Genomic DNA, 19,982 nt, shown 5'->3' on the forward strand with positions numbered 1-19,982 from the left:
CGGAGAAAAATCCACGCGACCACGGGGAGAGAGACACGCAAACTCCAAATATACAGCAGGCATCGTCAGCGTCCACGTGGCATATCACATTGATGTCGCGTTACTCAACATCCCCCTCCGATTAGCACGGTTGGCTACGTACGGCGCGAAAGGAGTTCAACATACATACAGGATCGAACCCACGGCCCTCTTGCACCGCAGGCGAGAGAGATAACATCTCCCAGCCACCGTGGCGCCCACAGCGTTAATGTCAAAGCTACACTCGAGGACCTGTGAATGACTACACGCACAACGCTTCCTTCTAAAGCCACATTTAGACATGCCATCGTGCAGGTGTTGTACAATGTATCCAAAACATCAACATGTACCGACGTTCCCATATAGAATACGAGCAAAGATGCAGTTGATGAACCTTCGGGAGTAGTAATTTTGTAATGAAAAATAAGAATAGGTTTTACCCTGTCTGACAATAAAAGGGTAAAAATTATTCTTACTTTTTGTACTTTGATACTGGCAAAAAGGTCCCATAATAGTTCTGTAATGTCAACTTCCAGATGCTGCTCTGTAGCATGATTGCAAAAAAGTCATTAACAGTGGCATATTAAACTTTATTAGTATTTCTACATAATAAAAAGAAAGAAAGCTGTAAATGTTCACAGTGAAGCCATTGTGTGTGTGTGATGTTTGTGTGCGTGTGTGATGTGTGCGTGTGTGATGTGTGGGTGTGTGCGTGATGTGTGTGATGTGTGTGTTACGTGTGTGTCATGTGTGATGTGATTGTGATGTGTGTATGTGATGTGTGCGTCATGTGTGGGTTCTGTGTGTCATGTGTGGGTGTGTGCGTGATGTGTGGGTATGTGTGTGATATGTGGGTGTGTGTGTCGTGTGTGTCATGTGTGTGTCATGTGATGTGTGGATGTGAGTGTGAGTTCGATTTCTGCTCACGGCCAAAACCAGTGACGATTATCTGAACCGGTCCTGGGCCTCCCCTAGGTCGACTCAGTCAATTCGTGTACCCACAACAATGGTAGTGGGTTTACTCTCCAACACACAAGCGGTGTGCTGTACTAGTAACGAATTGCCACGTTTTGTTTACGTGACAAACCTTACTAATTGGCCGTGTCGGGTGGTGGCGGGTTTAGCGACACATTTATATTTACGAAATCTAACCTCCCAAAAAAACACCTCTATTATACACAAGGAAGGGGGTCTTCGTGCGCATGCGTCTCACACGTGCCGTCCGCACGGGCTGACAGGATATGGGGGCAACGCAAGTCCGTCATTGTAACTTGATTATTTTATTCTTTGGTTCTTTCGGTAAAGTCACGTATAAAGATAAAATAATAAATTAATAATTGCATACTACGACGTTTCGATTGCAACACAAGCAATCATCATCAGGTATAAAAGAAATAGCAACAAAAATCTAACCAGAAAACTATAGACAGACATATAAGCAGACAGATATCACAGAGATACACAGAGAGAGAACACGTATCGGCACAAAGAGAGAGGGATCGTTTCTGTGACGAGGCTTTAAATATAGAGGGGGCGGGGGCGGAGAGAGGGAGGGGCAGAGAAACAATTAGCATGTCAATGAGTGGACGACGACGAGGTACGGTACGCAAGCTTGAAATTTAGAAGAAAGACACACTCAAATTAAATAACCTAGCAACCTCTTGCCCGGTTAACAAATCGCCCAGCGTGCACCCAACCACGGAAGATGAAAATAAACGAAAAATGTGCCCGAGTGTTGAGCCTGGTTACTGCTTCCTCTTAGGAACACGTCGGCGTTGAGGATGCGAAATCGACGATGGTAAGTGATGATGAATGGGGGCGAATGAATGGGGTTGATGAGCGAGAGACGTCTCGTGCGACTGTGAAGATGGAGAAGTGACGGTGGCAGGTATGAGGTGGAGATTGAGGGGTTGTCGGGCGTGGAGCTCGGGGAAATAAGTGAGTTTTGAGTGCGGAGTGGAATTTTTAGTGAGTGAAGGTGATTGCTGAATGTGGGAGGGGGGGGGGAGAGTTGGTTCCAATCTCGAATATGACTGTCTCGCGTTCACCACCTTGCAGTGTGGCTCTTGAAATATTGCGAAGTTCTTCTTGGTTCTTTCGGTAAAGTCACGTAGAATGCAAATAATAAAATAATAATACATTATAAATAATTCTCACGACGTTTCGGCCACAACGCAAGCAGCCGTCCTCGGGTGAAGAACAGGTCTGTCAGAAAGACAGCGTCTGAATGAACACCACCAGGCTTGGCAGCGTATATTTAAGCTGGGTTGGAGGGGGAAGAGCGCCTTGACAAAGGAATTTGCATATCAAGAGGAATTTAGCATATTTATGGGAAATGCAGGTATGTGATTAGTACTACTTATGCCCGTGCAATCGAAATTTATTGAGAAGTTGTTCTTGTTTTTATTTTAACCGAATACCAATAGAAAATGTGTCTTCTTGTTGTTTTGGTTCGAACGAATGCTGCCCGAGGAAGATGGCACGCGCTGTGTGTCACGTGGGTGGGCAGGTGCAGAGCCGCAGTGCCCCAACCACTGCGCCACCACTCCCCGCCGCCAAAACTTATTGACTGCATACTCTTTGAGTCTTTCAGTAAAGTCACGTAAATATATTTCTCTCTCGGGCGTGGATCTGTAGCGTTAATTTTGCATTTGTGTTGCTGGTGACTTTGTGTATTTCATATCGAAGTCGCCTTCAGTGATGTTGCTGCTGGCGGCAATAAAAGTTGTTTAAAAGTCAAAGTCTGTCTGTCTCTCTCTCACCTGAAGACGATTGCCTGTGTTGCGATCGAAACGTCGTGATCTATTATTTTTCTACCTACGTGACCTTACCGAAAGACCCAAAGAGTATTAATTCCTACAGTCACGACAGCTTTAAATCAAGATTTAATATCCTAAAGTTTCACGAACACCTCCAAAAAATAAACCTTTCCGCACCTAACTTCACGCCGCGTTACTCAACGTGGGCCCCTTCGTGGTGCGTGTGCGAAGTGGTGAATAATGTCGAAATTTGCCCGATATTTACAACAATTGTGCCAATTCCAAAGTTCACAACGGTGTGCGCGCGGTGTGTGTGTGTGTGATGCAACATGCGATCTCACTGTGCGCACGCGATTAAACATTTTTCGTTGGTTATCAAGGGTGGTGGGGGATGATTGATGTTAATAACCAATGGGAAGGTCGCGATTCATGGTTTACGAGCATCTAAGCACTCAATATTCTGTTACCGAATCTCCTTTGCCTGCTCAGAGCATTGCTAGGATTGAGTGGTTATGCGTGTGGCTGTGTGTGTCCGAGCGGTGGTGCAACGGTTAGCGCTACGCTGCGCTACAATCCCAGCAAGCCGAGTTCGATTTCCGCTCACGGCCAACGCCGGTGACGATTATCTGAATTGGTCCTGGGCCTCCCCTAGGTCGACTCAGCCTCGAATGAGTACCTGGTGCGGTGTGTAAACATCGCTTACTGGGGAGTGTTGTATATGTTGGGTTAAGAAAATTTGTTATGTTGTATGCGTGCGTGGGTGAAATTATTATGTTGTATATGTGGGTTATGAATATTCAGTGAAAATAATAATAATTAAATGAAATCTGGCCAAATGTGTAATTATCCGAAAATATGTTAATTTATGTAATTACGCACATTTTAATTATGCCAATTCGAGAGGTAATCGTATTAATTATGCGAGTGGGTGTAATTATGATAATGCAAGTCGTTATGATAACCAGACCCCGGTTCACCCCGTTATCGCTTTAACATTTACTGAGTATGTATTAGTGTGTTTATTAAGGTCACCAAGTTCAAATCTCAACGCAGAAGCAGATCTTATGCATAGATTTCAGGAAAGAATCACACAACCACTTCTGTATTAATCAATTTATTACTAATTCAACCTTAACTATGATATAATATGCGAACTCTCAATCCCGGAACGTCAACACGGCATCAATACAGTATCATCAACGATTGTCTGATTTCACTTTGACAACTGCACATGGATCCCGCATAACGCGATGGTTGTTAGTGAGAGAGAGAGTCGTTAAAACACGCAAATACTATGCTAAGAAAACCTTAATGTTAATGAATGATTATACTCAATCTTGTTCATAACGCGATGGTTGTTAGTGAGAGAGAGAGTCGTTGAAATATGCAAATACTATGCTAAGAAAACCTTAATGTTAATGAATGATTATACTCAATATTGTTCATAACGCGATGGTTGTTAGTGAGGGAGAGAGTCGTTGAAATATGCAAATACTATGCTAAGAAAACCTTAACGCTAATGAATGATTATACTCAATATTGTTCATGCAGTACCACACTCCTTATTGACCATACGCAACCCTTATCACGTTGTTAACACCTTGGGTCACGGGACAGTTGAATATTCTGTAGAGGATGCGAGTACGTGCGGCGATTATGACTGAAAGATACTTGAAAGATTATACGGCGATAAAACACAATCAAAAACAGTTATTATTCTTAAAGGCACCAATCTCAACAGATACATCGGCAGGTTATCTGACAACAGAACGGCCCGGAGTAAGGGCCTGCGACGGTGCTCCTTTTCCGAAGCTCGTTATCTTATACCAAGTTTACTAATTGGGGACCAGATCACCTGATAAGGATCCGGTGGGCCACCACTCCCCACGTGAGCGTGGCTCGGCGGAAGGAGGTGCCAAGAATCAGTTCGTATTGATGGATCTGTTGGGAATTTATGCGATTAAGAGTACAGCCCACTAAATATTAAAGGTAAAAATTAAGAATACTCTTATAAGAGACGGAGGGCCATCACTCGGTCTCGTTGTGATGCTTTCCAGCCACGGATGGCTTATGGGTTCGAGTGTTTTTGAGTGGTAAGAGTTGTCTTGAATAGTCAGTGTTCGGAGTCGATTCTTTAGGTCAAACAGACGCCTGGTGGTCGTGTGGTGAGGGGGCGGTGCGCGTCATACGTATCAGTCGATCCCGTGGCGAATTGGTTCGGATGGCTGTTGATACGCTGTCGCAGTTCGGAACCCGGTCGGTAGGTGGCGCCCACAACTCGCTCGTAGCGTGCAGCTCTGGGTTGTCGCCGATCCGCGATGCTCACCACTCCGGTGGCAGCAGAGACCCCCGATTCGGCAGAGGTTGACGAGCTGAAGATGAGTCGAGCCGACCCGCTGGTCGCAGCTCGCTCCGGAGTCGACCCTCCCGGTCGAGCTCGCTCCTGGGTCGACCCGCTGGTCGCCCTCGCTCCTGAGTCGACTCTCTGGTCGCACTCCTGAGTGGACCCACTGGTCGCACTCCTGAGTGGACCCACTCTGGTCGCACTCGTTCCTGAGTCGACCCTCCCGTCGCACTGGTTTCCAATGCTCAGGATCCTTTACTTTATGCCGAAAAATCCCCCTGGATCCCGCCCACAAGGCGGGACTTCTTTCGAATTTTTTTGTGTCAGGATCTGTCCGTAGGCAGGTGTGTCCATGTGTGTGTCCGTACGTCCGTGTGTCCTTGTGTGCATCACTGACGGTATATTCGTTGTCACACTCCCTCCATAAAACCCACGAGCAAACAATCAGATGTTACAAATTGCCTCGAGGTCGTCTCTCTGTCTGGGCGCAACATTATCTCCTGTCTGGCCTTCCCCACGAACCCAAAACACAGACGTCACAAATGTCTCATAGGCGTCTTTGTTCGCACCACCTGGAGGGAGGGGCAACGCTCTCTCCGACCCGGCGCACAAAGAAATGGCCAAAAGTTTTAAGTTAACATTTGTCCCTTACTATTTCACAGCCATGATTCCGCATGTAACCCAAGGTCTGTCGTTTCCCATCGTGGTGCCCGACCCAAGTGGAGGCGTCTCCCCGAGCGTACACACACTCCCATCCCGCGCTGCGGGGATACAAAGACGGCCGGGATCTCCCTTTCTCTCCGACCCTGGGTTTAACATCGTTTTTTTATTATGTATTTATATTCGACCTGGTGGTGATTCATCCCGTTATCCTGGCTTTTCATAAGTTTTACTTTTGTCTTTTCATGCATATGCTTCGGGTCGAGTTGTATAGAAAGCATCAAAGTATGGAAATAACATTTCATATTGACTTAATGATGGTGATGGTTCAGTAGGCGTACTTGTGACCTGGTTTAATTGGAGTGGGTGTGAATATCAAACTTTAGCCTACCCTGTTGTTAAATTCCGACTTTAACGTTACTTTAATAGCAATACAGAATAATTGAGCTTTTTGTCTTAACTAGGCGAACGCGAACTTCTGGTGACCCCCGCAGCCGTGTTATTTAGCTGGGTCTGCCCGCCTTGAGAGATATACAACACTTTTTTTAAATCAGCTCTCCCCTGTCCCTCCAACCTTCTGCTCTGGGAATGTTATTCTTAATTTCAGGTCCAAGGCCTCTTTGGGTTTATCTTTGTTTCCTCAGCTGCAGGAGAACAAGGCGTGCTTCTACCTCCCTTTCTGTGTGCACGTGTTCTAATTAGCTCGGAATCCCTAAACACACAATCAGTGATGATTCCTGGCTTTCTGTGGTTGTGACTTAGACAAAGGCGCCTCTGCTTCCTTTCACTGCCTTTGCCTTGAAGCAAGGTTGCAAATTCTGTCATCCTAGCCCTCCTCTCGTTCATTACTTAACAACACCTGGTGTTTTGCAGTTTGGTGCGCTTTGGTGTGTTTCACTCATTAAAAAAACAAGTAAAAAGATAATATATAAAAATCATCAAATATTATTAATCTCAATTATGGAAGAAGGGTTAGTATACAACAGGAGACAAAGGCTGTCGGGCGTGGTTCATGCCACCCACCCCCTCGTGTGCTGTGCCGTCCTTCATAAGTGCCCGCTAACAGCACTTGCCCCAACAGTCTGTTACGGGCTATACGGGCGATCTTTGTCTTTGTGTCCCGTGCCAGCCTTCATAACATAGGTGCTGCTCGCTAACGGGGCGCTGTGGATCTTTGTCTTTGCTGAGCTCACAACAAGTCAAGCGAACCACAGCCGATCCAAGGCACCGATCATCAATCGGTGTGCAAGGTAAGGTAACGATTGCGACTGCCGCTGAGCTGAGTTGGATTCCCCCGTTGGGGCAGCTAGCGTGTTTTGTTCACACCTCCGATTAACACGGTGGGCTACGTACGGCGCGATAGAAGTTCAACGTGCGGACATGTCACCATTGGCGAAAGGATGCGATCATTGACCAGTGCTGAGCTTCCTCCTCCTCCTCCTGCTCGTCCCTTCTTGACCAACGCGGTGAAGTATGGTCAACCATCTCCAAGCGTGGTTTCGTGTTGTCGGATTGCAGCGGGTCGAACGCTGTTGCGCGTGATGGCAGCAGCAGCAGCAGCGATGTTAATACTGGTAGGAACCTCCTGGTTACACCAGCCCACAGGGGATTATTGTGTCCGTCGTGCAGGGAGGGGCTGGGTGGGGAGGGTGGGGAGGGGTTGGGTGGGGAGGGTGGGGCTGGGTGGGGAGGGTGGGGAGTGGCTGGGTGCCGAGAGTGGGGAGGGGCTTGGTGGGGAGGGGAGGGTGGGGAGGGGCTGGGTGGGGAGGGTGGGGAGGGGCTGGGTGGAGAGGGTGGGGCTGGGTGGGGGGTGGGAGGGGTGGGGCTGGGTGGGGAGGGGCTGGGTGGGGAGGGGAGGGTGGAGAGGGGCTGGGTGGGGAGTGTGGTGCTGGGTGGGGAGGTGCTGGTCACCCCGTGGTGCCCTTATAAAACTCAACGTTTAACCTACTCACGCCGTCTTGCGCCCGCCCTCACAGTCAGCCATATTTGCGGAATACACCACGCCGCCGTTGACCCTGGCCATTGACCGAGCAACCCAACGTTCCTACCAGCTCCCTCCGCAGTAGGAATGTGTTTATTCAAGGAGCTCGATGCCAACAACGTGGAGGTCTCCAGCTTGCTGCTTGCTGCTGGCCACAACGGGAGGGCTTCAGCAGAGAGAGAGAGAGAGTCCGTGTCGTGTCGCTCTTCCATCCGTTGGAGGAGCGAACAGACCCACAGTGGGTTGACCACGCGGCCTATTTGTGTAGGTTTCACGTGCAGTCGCACTCCTCCCGTGGCTTGCGTCTTTAATGTCACCATCTCTCGGTCTCCGTGTCTCTACGGATCTCTACGCTAAATTTCGATTTAAATTTCGATTTAAAGCTTTCGTGACTGCAGGGATTCATCTTCTTGGTTCTTTCGGTAAAGGCACGTAGAAGGGAAATAATAAAACTAATTAAACATAATAAAATAATATAATAATGTTTTATTTTTGTATTTTATTATTTCCCTTCTACGTGACTTTACCGAAAGAACCAAGAGGATTAATCTCTACGCGTTGTAGAGTTTTGCGACTCGTCGTCCTCCTCCGCTGAAGGAGTGCAGACCCACAGTGGGTTGCATGTACGTGTGTGTGTGTGTGTGTTGAACTTCGTTCACACCGTGCACAGCCGACCGTGTTAAACGGAGATGCGGGCCATGTGTAGTGTAATAGCGCCGACTGGTGGCCATCGGCGGCAACAGCTGTGTTGGACAGACAGCACGCACGCCGGTGGGGGCATGTTGGCAGGGCGGAGGAACTGGGGCAAGGGTCACTTAGGGCCCCGTTTGGAAGCCCCTGGAACCTTCTGGCGGGTTCGAGAAGGGAATGTGTCCCCCTCCCCCCAATCTATATTATAATTACGGCCTTGTATAGAGTTGAGTTTCGATGTTCGGATGCTGTTGATGCTGCCGCGGTGTGGCGATATTACGACGAGACGAGCAAAATATCCTCAAGTCCACGATGACCGTCGGTCAGCAGCGAGAGTCTCCTTGCAGCTGCTACTGCTGCTACTGCTGCTTCTGGTGCTTCTGCTGCTGCTGGTGCTTCTGCTGCTGCTACTGCTGCTTCTGCTGGTGCTTCTGCTGCTGCTGCTGCTGCTGCTCTCGTTGTCGTTCCGCCGTGCTGGGTCATTTTCCGTGCGTTGTGCAGGAGGGGGGGGGGGGGGGCTGCCACGGAACAGCGTAGGGGGAGGGGCGGAAGGGGGGATCGGACGCATAGCGGAGGATGGAGAGGGGGGGGAGCTGTATGTGTGAGGTCATAATCGACTTCGAATATCGACCGGCGATTGGAATTGGCGGCGTGACGGACGTTCTCAGTCGTTACGATTGGGAACGACACCTTAATGGCTGCGTTTGCGTCTCACGTCCATCACCTCCTCCCCCATTCATTCTTCTTGTCTCCCACCCACCCCCTCGTACCACCCCTCGTACCCACCCCCTCGTACCCACCCCCTCGTACCCACCCCTCGTACCCACCCCCTCGTACCCACCCCCTCGAACCCACCCCTCGAACCCACCCCTCGTACCCACCCCCTCGTACCCACCCCCTCGAACCCACCCCTCGAACCCACCCCTCGAACCCACCCCTCGTACTCACCCCTCGTACTCACCCCTCGTACCCACCCCTCGTACCCACCCCTCGAACCCACCCCTCGTACCCACCCCTCGTACCCACCCCTCGTACCCACCCCTCGTACCCACCCCTCGTACTCACCCCTCGTACTCACTCCTCGTACTCACCCACCCCCTCGTACCCACCCCTCGTACTCACCCCTCGTACTCACCCTCGTACTCACCCCTCGTACTCACCCCTCGTACCCACCCCTCGTACCCACCCCTCGTACCCACCCCTCGTACTCACCCCTCGTACTCACCCACCCCCTCGTACCCACCCCTCGTACTCACCCCTCGTACTCACCCCTCGTACCCACCCTCGTACTCACCCCTCGTACTCACCCTTCGTACCCACTCCTCGTACCCACCCCTCGTACCCACCCTCTCGTACTCACCCCTCGTACTCACCCCTCGTACCCACCCCTCGTACCCACCCCTCGTACCCACCCCTCGTACTCACCCCTCGTACTCACCCCTCGTACCCACCCCTCGTACTCACCCCTCGTACTCACCCCTCGTACCACCCCTCGTACCCACCCCTCGTACCCACCCCCTCGTACCCACCCCTCGTACTCACCCCTCGTACTCACCCCTCGTACTCACCCCTCGTACTCACCCCTCGTACCCACCCCTCGTACTCACCCCTCGTACTCACCCCTCGTACCCACCCCTCGTACTCACCCCTCGTACTCACCCCTCGTACCCACCCCTCGTACTCACCCCTCGTACTCACCCCTCGTACTCACCCCTCGTACTCACCCCTCGTACTCACCCCTCGTACTCACCCCTCGTACCCACCCCTCGTGCCCACCCTCTCGTACTCACCCCTCGTACTCACCCCTCGTACCCATCCCCTCGTGCCCACCCCTCGTACCCACCCCTCGTACCCACCCCTCGTACCCACCCCTCGTACTCACCCCTCGTACTCACCCCTCGTACTCACCCCTCGTACTCACCCCTCGTACTCACCCCTCGTACCCACCCTCGTACCCACCCCTCGTACCCACCCCTCGTACCCACCCCTCGTACCCACCCCTCGTACTCACCCCTCGTACCCACCCACTCGTACCCACCCCCTCGTACCCACCCCTCGAACCCACCCCTCGTACCCACCCCTCGTACCCACCCCCCTCGTACTCACCCCTCGTACCCACCCCTCGTACCCACCCCTCGTACCCACCCCCTCGTACTCACCCCTCGTACCCACCCCTCGTACCCACCCCTCGTACCCACCCCCTCGTACCCACCCCTCGTACTCACCCCTCATACTCACCCCTCGTACTCACCCCTCGTACCCACCCCCTCGTACCACCCCCTCGTACCCACCCCTCGAACCCACCCCTCGTACCCACCCCTCGTACTCACCCCTCGTACTCACCCCTCGTACTCACCCCTCGTACCCACCCCTCGTACTCACACCCTCGTACCCACCCCCTCGTACCCACCCACCCCCTCGTACCCACCCCTCGTACCCACCCCTCGTACCCACCCCCCCTCGTACCCACCCCTCGTACCCACCCCCTCGTACCCACCCCCTCGTACTCCACGCCCTCGTACTCACGCCCTCGTACTCACCCCTCGTACTCACCCCTCGTACCCACCCCTCGTACTCACCCCTCGTTACCCACCCCCTCGTACCCACCCACCCCCTCGTACCCACCCCTCGTACCCACCCCTCGTACCCACCCCTCGTACCCACCCCCTCGTACCCACCCCCTCGTACTCACCCCTCGTACCACCACCCCCTCGTACCCACCCCCCGTACCCACCCCCTCGTACCCACCCCTCGTACCCACCCCTCGTACCCACCCCCTCGTACCCACCCCTCGTACCCACCCCCTCGTACCCACCCCCCGTACCCACCCCCTCGTACTCGCCCCTCGTACCCACCCCTCGTACCCACCCCTCGTACCCACCCCCTCGTACCCACCCCCTCGTACCCACCCCCTCGTACCCCCCCCTCGTACCCACCCCATCGTACCCCCCCCTCGTACCCCCCCCTCGTACCCACCCCCTCGTACCCCCCCTCGTACCCACCCACCCACCCCTCGTACCCACCCCTCGTACCCACCCCTCGTACCCCCCCCCTCGTACCCACCCCTCGTACCAACCCCCTCGTACCCACCCACCCACCCCCTCGTACCCACCCCCTCGTACCCACCACCCCACCCCCTCGTACCCACCCCCTCGTACTCACCCCTCGTACCCCCCCTCGTACCCCCCCCTCGTACCCACCCCCTCGTACCCACCCACCCACCCCCTCGTACCCACCCCTCGTACCCCCCCCTCGTACCCACCCCTCGTACCAACCCCCTCGTACCCACCCCCTCGTACCCACCCCCTCGTACCCACCCACTCGTACCCACCCACTCGTACCCACCCCTCGTACCCACCCCTCGTACCCACCCCCTCGTACTCACCCCTCGTACCCACCCCCTCGTACTCACCCCTCGTACCCACCCCTCGTACCCACCCCTCGTACCACCCCTCGTACCCACCCCTCGTACCCACCCCTCGTACCCACCCCTCGTACCCACCCCTCGTACCCACCCCTCGTACTCACCCCTCGTACCCACCCCTCGTACCCACCCCCTCGTACCCACCCCTCGTACTCACCCCTCGTACCCACCCCTCGTACCCACCCCTCGTACCCACCCCTCGTACCCACCCCTCGTACTCACCCCTCGTACCCACCCCTCGTACTCACCCCTCGTACCCACCCCTCGTACCCACCCCCTCGTACCCACCCCTCGTACCCACCCCCTCGTACCCACCCACCCACCCCTCGTACCCACCCCTCGTACCCACCCACCCCCTCGTCTTCCATCCCATCCATTCATTCCCCAGACGTCTTCTCATCTCACTCCCTCCTCGCCCCCCCCCCCCTCATCCCCCCCCCTGCCCCCCCCCCCCCCCCCCACCAGAGCCCCCCACGGCTATGACGATGGGCAGCCCCCGCGCGCGCCTCTGCGTGCTGGAGAAGAGTCCGGAGGGGTTCGGCTTCCACGTGGACGTAGACGAGGCGCGCGAGGCGCACGTGGTGTGGCACGTGGAGCGAGGCTCCCCGGCGCACAGCGGGGGGCTGCGCGCGGGCGACGCCATCCTCGCCGTGGACGGCCGCGACGCGCGGACCCTGTCGCACGCGAAAGTGGTGGACGCGATACAGGTCACGGGTCCACCACGCGTCCACCACCGCGTCACCCCCCCCCCCACCCACTGACCCCCCTCCCCCCACCGCCTTCCCCCCACCCACTGACCCCCCTCCCCCCCTCCCCCCACCGCCTTCCCCCCCCCCCACTGACCCCCACTCCCCCCACCGCCGCCTCCCCCCCCCCCACTGATCCCCCTCCCCCCACCGCCACCCCCCACCCACTGACCCCCCTCCCCCCACCGCCTCCCCCCCCACTGACCCCACTCCCCCCACCGCCCCCCCCACGGACCCCCCTCCCCCCACCGCCTCCCCCCCCCCACTGACCCCACTCCCCCCACCGCCCCCCCCACGGACCCCCTCCCCCCACCGCCTCCCCCCCCACTGACCCCACTCCCCCCCACCGCCCCCCCCACGGACCCCCCTCCCCCCACCGCCTCCCCCCCCCCACTGACCCCACTCCCCCCACCGCCCCCCCCACGGACCCCCCTCCCCCCACCGCCTCCCCCCCCACTGACCCCACTCCCCCCCACCGCCTTCCCCCCCCCCCACTGACCCCCACTCCCCCCACCGCCGCCTCCCCCCCCCCCACTGATCCCCCTCCCCCCACCGCCACCCCCCACCCACTGACCCCCCTCCCCCCACCGCCTCCCCCCCCACTGACCCCACTCCCCCCACCGCCCCCCCCACGGACCCCCCTCCCCCCACCGCCTCCCCCCCCCACTGACCCCACTCCCCCCACCGCCCCCCCCACGGACCCCCCTCCCCCCACCGCCTCCCCCCCCACTGACCCCACTCCCCCCACCGCCTCCCCCTCTTCTTCACAGACATCTGGTTTGCGGGTCAGAGAGTTACAGCAGCAAACAAAAACAAAAAAGAGTGAAAAACACTCCACTGGGTACGCATTTAAGGCTGAGTAGACCTAGGGGAGGCCCCGGGACCTGCTTCAGACATTCGTCACATGTTGCGTTGGCCCTGAATGGGAATCGAACCGCTGTGTCGCGCGAGTGCCCTAACCACTGCGCCACCGCTCGGCTAATAAATGAATACAGCGTGGTGCCTTTGATCACCAAAACGATGACGACGATGACGACGACGATGATGACGACGATGATGATTTGTACGATTTTTGGGGGTGGGTTCTTCTTCCAGGAGAGTGGATGGAGGATGAAGCTTCTGGTCTGCGAGTTCCAGACCGAATCCACGCTGAACCTGGCTGGTCTCGGGTTATCTGGCGACGTTTTGGAACTGGTCAGTCAACGTGTTCGAGGAGGGGGCCGCGTGTCAAACATGTGGCACCCAAAACACTGTGGCTTATACCGTCATAGGATGCACATGGCAAGATGTTAACTACCTTGCCCAGTGTACAGGCGGTCGTGGGTTCGATCCCGACCCTGACACCTGCTGTATAATTGGAGTTGCATGTGGTGAGATGTTAACTACCTCGCCTGGTATACAGGAGGTCGTGGGGTTGATCCCGACCCTGATGCCTGCTGTATATTTGGAGTTTGCATGTGGTGAGATGTTAACTACCTCGCCTGGTTTACATGAGGTCGTGGGTTCGAACCTGAAGCCTGCTGTACACTGGTAGGAACCTCCTGGTTACACCAGCCCGCAGGGGATTATTGTGTCCGTCGTGCAGGGAGGGGCTGGGCTGGGTGGGGAGGGTGGGGAGGGGAGGGTGGGGGGGGCTGGGTGGGGAGGGTGGGGGGGGCTGGGTGGGGAGGGTGGGGAGGAGCTGGGTGGGGAGAGTGGGGAGTGGCTGGGTAGGGAGGGTGGAGCTGGGTGGGGGGTGGGAGGGGTGGGGCTGGGTGGGGAGGGGCTGGTCACCCCGTGGTGCCCTTATAAAACTCAACGTTTAACCTACTCACGCCGGCTTGTGCCCGCCCTCACAGTCGGCCATATTTGCGGAATACACCACGCCGCCGTTGACCCTGGCCATTGACCGAGCAACCCAACGTTCCTACACCAGCTCCCTCCGCAGGAATGTGTTGTATCCTCACGTTCCGTGTTCGCTTCGCTCGCGCGTCGCTCCATCTCCCCGGAACACGGATTGAGCTGAGTGCGTGGAGTTGTGCCGCAGGCTTTGTCCCTGGAGTCCGATCCTCTGCAGACAAAGCGCCGCCTCTCCATGGACCTCATCGCCTCCCCGCTCTGCTCCCACAGTCCGCATTTCAACCAGGTCACGTGCACTCTCGCGCTCTCTGTCTCTCTCTCTTACTTCGTCTTATAATTAGACTTTTAAACAACTTTTTATTGCCGCCAGCAGCAATAGCACTGGAGGCGATTCCGATATGAAACACACAAAGTCACCAGCAAACAAATGAAAATAAAGGCTACAAATCCACGTGCTGTGGCGCTAAAAGCACCGCGCACAACACAAAAGAAAAGCCACGTGGTGGTGGTTGTGGTGGTCATCGCGCACGCCACGGTGACGAGCGAGCGCTTCAGAAGGTGAACACCACGAGGGTGCCGTGCACGCTGGTACAGAGAGGGGCTTGTCCGGCTCCCCAGCGTTAGAAGAAGACGCGCTGCACATCACCGACACGTGTGTGGTACATGGCGTGCTCCAGCCGGAGCCGCGCCTTGAGCAGGCCTCTGAACACTGGAAGCACAGAGCAGCCGTCTTATATTTAGAGAGCGCCTTTGCTTAACGTGGTTTTTAAAAAACAAGGCGGTGCTGTAGAATATAATCGTAATTTAGGTGGCAAGGGGTGCGCGCATGGGGCTGAGGAATTGAGTGAACGTGATAGGGAGAATACGGAAGGGTTTTGAGTCTATGGTGCAGTGTTGAGTCTACGGGCAGTGTTGAGTCTACGGGCAGTGTTGAGTCTATGGGTAGTGTTGAGTCTATGGTGCAGTGTTGAGTCTATGTGCAGTGTTGAGTCTTTGGTACAGTGTTGAGTCTATGGTGCAGTGTTGAGTCTATGGGCAGTGTTGAGTCTACGGGCAGTGTTGAGTCTACGGGCAGTGTTGAGTCTATGGGTAGTGTTGAGTCTATGGGCAGTGTTGAGTCTATGGGTAGTGTTGAGTCAATGGGCAGTGTTGAGTCTATGGGTAGTGTTGAGTCTATGGGCAGTGTTGAGTCTATGGGTAGTGTTGAGTCTATGGGTAGTGTTGAGTCAATGGGCAGTGTTGAGTCTATGGGTAGTGTTGAGTCTATGGACAGTGTTGAGTCTATGGGTAGTGTTGAGTCTATGGGCAGTGTTGAGTCTATGGGTAGTGTTGAGTCAATGGGCAGTGTTGAGTCTATGGGTAGTGTTGAGTCTATGGGCAGTGTTGAGTCTATGGGTAGTGTTGAGTCTATGGGTAGTGTTGAGTCTATGGGCAGTGTTGAGTCCATGGGCAGTGTTGAGTCTATAGGCAGTGTTGAGTCTACGGTGCAGTGTTGAGTCTACGGTGCAGTGTTGAGTCTATGGGCAGTGTTGAGTCTATAGGCAGTGTTGAGTCTATAGGCAGTGTTGAGTCTATGGTGCAGTGTTGAGTCTACGGTGCAGTGTTGAGTCTATGGTGCAGTGTTGAGTCTATGGTGCAGTGTTGAGTCTATGGTACAGTGTTGAGTCTATGGTGCAGTGTTGAGTCTATGGTGCAGTGTTGAGTCTACGGTGCAGTGTTTAGTCCATGGGCAGAGTCTAAAAAAAAACAATAAGAACAATAGGTCACGGAGTGGACAGCACATTTACGTTAACAACTCTGCCACCGCTCCCCACTGAACACGTGTTATACCGTGTCAACACACGCGTGTTATTCATTCTGGCGAATTTCCCGATGATGCTGGATGTAATTACCAGCGAAACGCCATACTCATAAAATGTAAATGTTGTGGGTTCACTCTTCAACATACCGGTGGGCTAATGTAGTGAACTATTTGTCTTTTGTCAACGTGACACTTTTTTGCTGATTGGCCGTGTCGGGTGGTGGAGGGTTACGACACATTTATAAATAACGCGATCTAACCCAAAAACGTTTATTATGAATAATATTGGTCGCCTAAGCCTACGTGTCAACACGCGCGTGTTATACTACAGGCCCTACACCTGTGCTCACCACTCCCCTACCTACACGTGTTGTACCGTGTCAACACACACGCGTGTTATACTACAGGCCCTACACCTGTGCCCACCACTCCCCTCCCTACACGTGTTGTACCGTGTCAACACACGCGTGTTATACTACAGGCCCTACACCTGTGCCCACCACTCCCTTACCTACACGTGTTATACCGTGTCAACACACGCGTGTTATTCATTCTGGCGAATTGCCCGATGATGCTGGATGTAATTACCAGCGAAACGTCGTACTCAAAAACTGTAAATGTTGTGGGTTCACTCTTCAACACACCGGTGGGCTAATGTAGTGAACTATTTGTCTTTTGTCAACGTGACACTTTTTTGCTGATTGGCTGTGTCGGGTGGTGGAGGGTTACGACACATTTATAAATAACGCGATCTAACCCAAAAACGTTTACAGTATTATGAATAATAATGGTCGCGTAAGCCTACGTGTCAACACGCGCGTGTTATACTACAAGCCCTACACCTGTGCCCACCACTCCCTTACCTACACGCGTTATACCCTATTAACACACGCGTGTTATACTACAGGGCCTGGGCTTGGAGCCAGAGACGTTACTTGGCAGGCGCAGGTGCTCCCTGGATGTGTTCACTTCTCCGCTGGCTAGGTGCGAGGATTAATAGTAATTTACGTTTATTTGTAATCTACATTTCTATAAAAGGTAGCTTCTGCAATCTCTCATTTACTTGATACAGCTGTCGTGGCTGTGACGGTACCACCTGAAGACGGAAGCTTGTGTTGCCTCCGAAACGTCGTGATTTTTATTTTATTTTACTTTTTAATGTTTTTTACCTACGTGACTTTACCGAAAAAACCTAAGAATATGAATCATTGCAGTCACGAAAGCTTCAAATCTAGAATTAAAGGCAAAGTTGTGAGTATGTGTGTCTGTTCAAAATGTCTAGCGTACTTCCCGACATGCAACAAACTTTAAATTTGCCTTGTGGGTACTTTCCAGACGGTACACACCATTTAACAATTATTAAAAAAAAGACTTTTTTTTTTCGGGGTGGGGGGAGCTCAATAATGCATTTTTTTTTCACGGCAAGTCAGCTGTGACGTCACATCAGTGGTTGCAACCCACCACCGTCTACCACTTTGCTCCTCCCATTCAAATGAACTCGTTCCACGCTGCATGCGCCCAATGATTTTTAGACACGTCCCGGGTGACGCTGTAAGCAATTGACGTTGTCTGCATCACGTGGAACACGCGCGCACCCACATAGGCACGCAAGCCTATTTTGGACCACATGTACACACATTGGAACACGTGTACACACATACAGAACATGCGTACACACACGGAGCACGCGTACACACACAGAGCACGCGTACACACACACGGAACATGCATCCACACACACAGAACACACATACACACACACGGAACACACATACACACACACGGAACACGCGTATACACACACAGAACACGCGTATACACACACGGAACACACATACACACATACGGAACATGCGTACACACACACGGAACACGCGTACACACACACGGAACATGCGTACACACACACGGACCACGTGTACAGGAAAACGTGTACAAGCGCACTGATATCTTAATCTTCACTTGAATCGGCTCTGTTCGTGCAAACAGCAGTCATTGCTGACGTCAGAAGGCGGCAGGTCACCTGACCGTGTGGGCGGTGCTAGCGATTGAGCGGGCGTGGCTAAGTAAAAGTGGGTGGGGGCTACCAGCTGACCCGTGTAACTCAACCTCCTCCTCATCCGATTCCTCTGTTCACCTCCTCCCCCTCCGACCCTCTTCATCGAAGTCTCCAGCAGCACGATCGCCGTCGTCGCCTTCTTCGCTGTTGCGCTCCGCACGCGTGTCACCCATCTGCGGTCTCCCCCCCCCCGGCCCCCCTTTGCGTCCTTCTCTCAGCAGCACTCCGTCCCTCCGCTGCTGAGCCTGATGCTGCCAATGGCCCCGTTGAAGGAGAGCAAGTCTTCGTGTGCCCTCGCCGCGGAGGGCGCATCGCAGGGGCACGACGGGCGCGACGCGTCTCTTCACCGGCCGGGGGAAGGCAGGGTGGGACGCATGAAGAAGTCGTCGAGTGTCGGCAGCTGCCTGCAGCTTCTCTCCCACCAGCCTTGCAGTGGCAGAAAAGGTGTGCACGTGGCAAGCCAGGGGGGTGACGAATTTGAAATTCAGAGGGACACTTTAATTGACTCGGATCCCTGAGGTCTGAGAGGGTGTGGATCTACTCTGCACTGCCAGGCGAAGAAGGCTCTGCGTCTGCGTAGGGCACCCTCCTTGGGGTCGTCCATAAATGACGTCACACACCTGGGGGGGGGGGGTTAGAAATGTGACGTCACATCAAAATGCGCAACTTTAAATAAATATAGACAACACGTTCTACTTAATTAATAGACTTTTTAATAAATGTTTTCCTCCTACAACATCAGAGTGCAGCGCCACATTAAATACGCACTACAATGACAATAGTTTACAGCGATTTGAAGGATGTTTTATTTTTTTTGGGGGGGGGACAGAGCTTTGTGACGTCATATATAATTAGAACAATGGGTCTGTAGTAACAATAACAATGGGGGGTGTAGTAACAATAACAATGAGGGTGTAGTAACTATAACAATGGGGGTGTAGTAATTAGAACAATGGGTCTGTAGTAACAATAACAATGGGGGTGTAGTAACAATAACAATGGGGGTGTAGTAACAATAACAATGGGGGTGTAGTAATTAGAACAATGGGTCTGTAGTAACAATAACAATGGGGGTGTAGTAACTATAACAATGGGGGTGTAGTAACTATAACAATGGGGGTGTAGTAACAATAACAATGGGGGTGTAGTAACAATAACAATGGGGGTGTAGTGACTATAACAATGGGGGTGTAGTAATTAGAACAATGGGTCTGTAGTAACAATAACAATGGGGGTGTAGTAACAATAACAATGGGGGTGTAGTAACAATAACAATGGGGGTGTAGTAACAATAACAATGGGGGTGTAGTAACAATAACAATGGGGGTGTAGTAACTATAACAATGGGGGTGTAGTAACTATAACAATGGGGGTGTAGTAACAATAACAATGGGGGTGTAGTAACAATAACAATGGGGGTGTAGTAACTATAACAATGGGGGTGTAGTAATTAGAACAATGGGTCTGTAGTAACAATAACAATGGGGGTGTAGTAACTATAACAATGGGGGTGTAGTAATTAGAACAATGGGTCTGTAGTAACAATAACAATGGGGGTGTAGTAACAATAACAATGGGGGTGTAGTAACTATAACAATGGGGGTGTAGTAACTATAACAATGGGGGTGTAGTAATTAGAACAATGGGTCTGTAGTAACAAT

Source organism: Lethenteron reissneri, chromosome 58 (genome assembly GCF_015708825.2).
Source record: "Lethenteron reissneri isolate LAM-NWPU_2019-01 chromosome 58, ASM1570882v1, whole genome shotgun sequence".
NCBI classification, from domain to species: Eukaryota; Metazoa; Chordata; class Hyperoartia; order Petromyzontiformes; family Petromyzontidae; genus Lethenteron; species Lethenteron reissneri.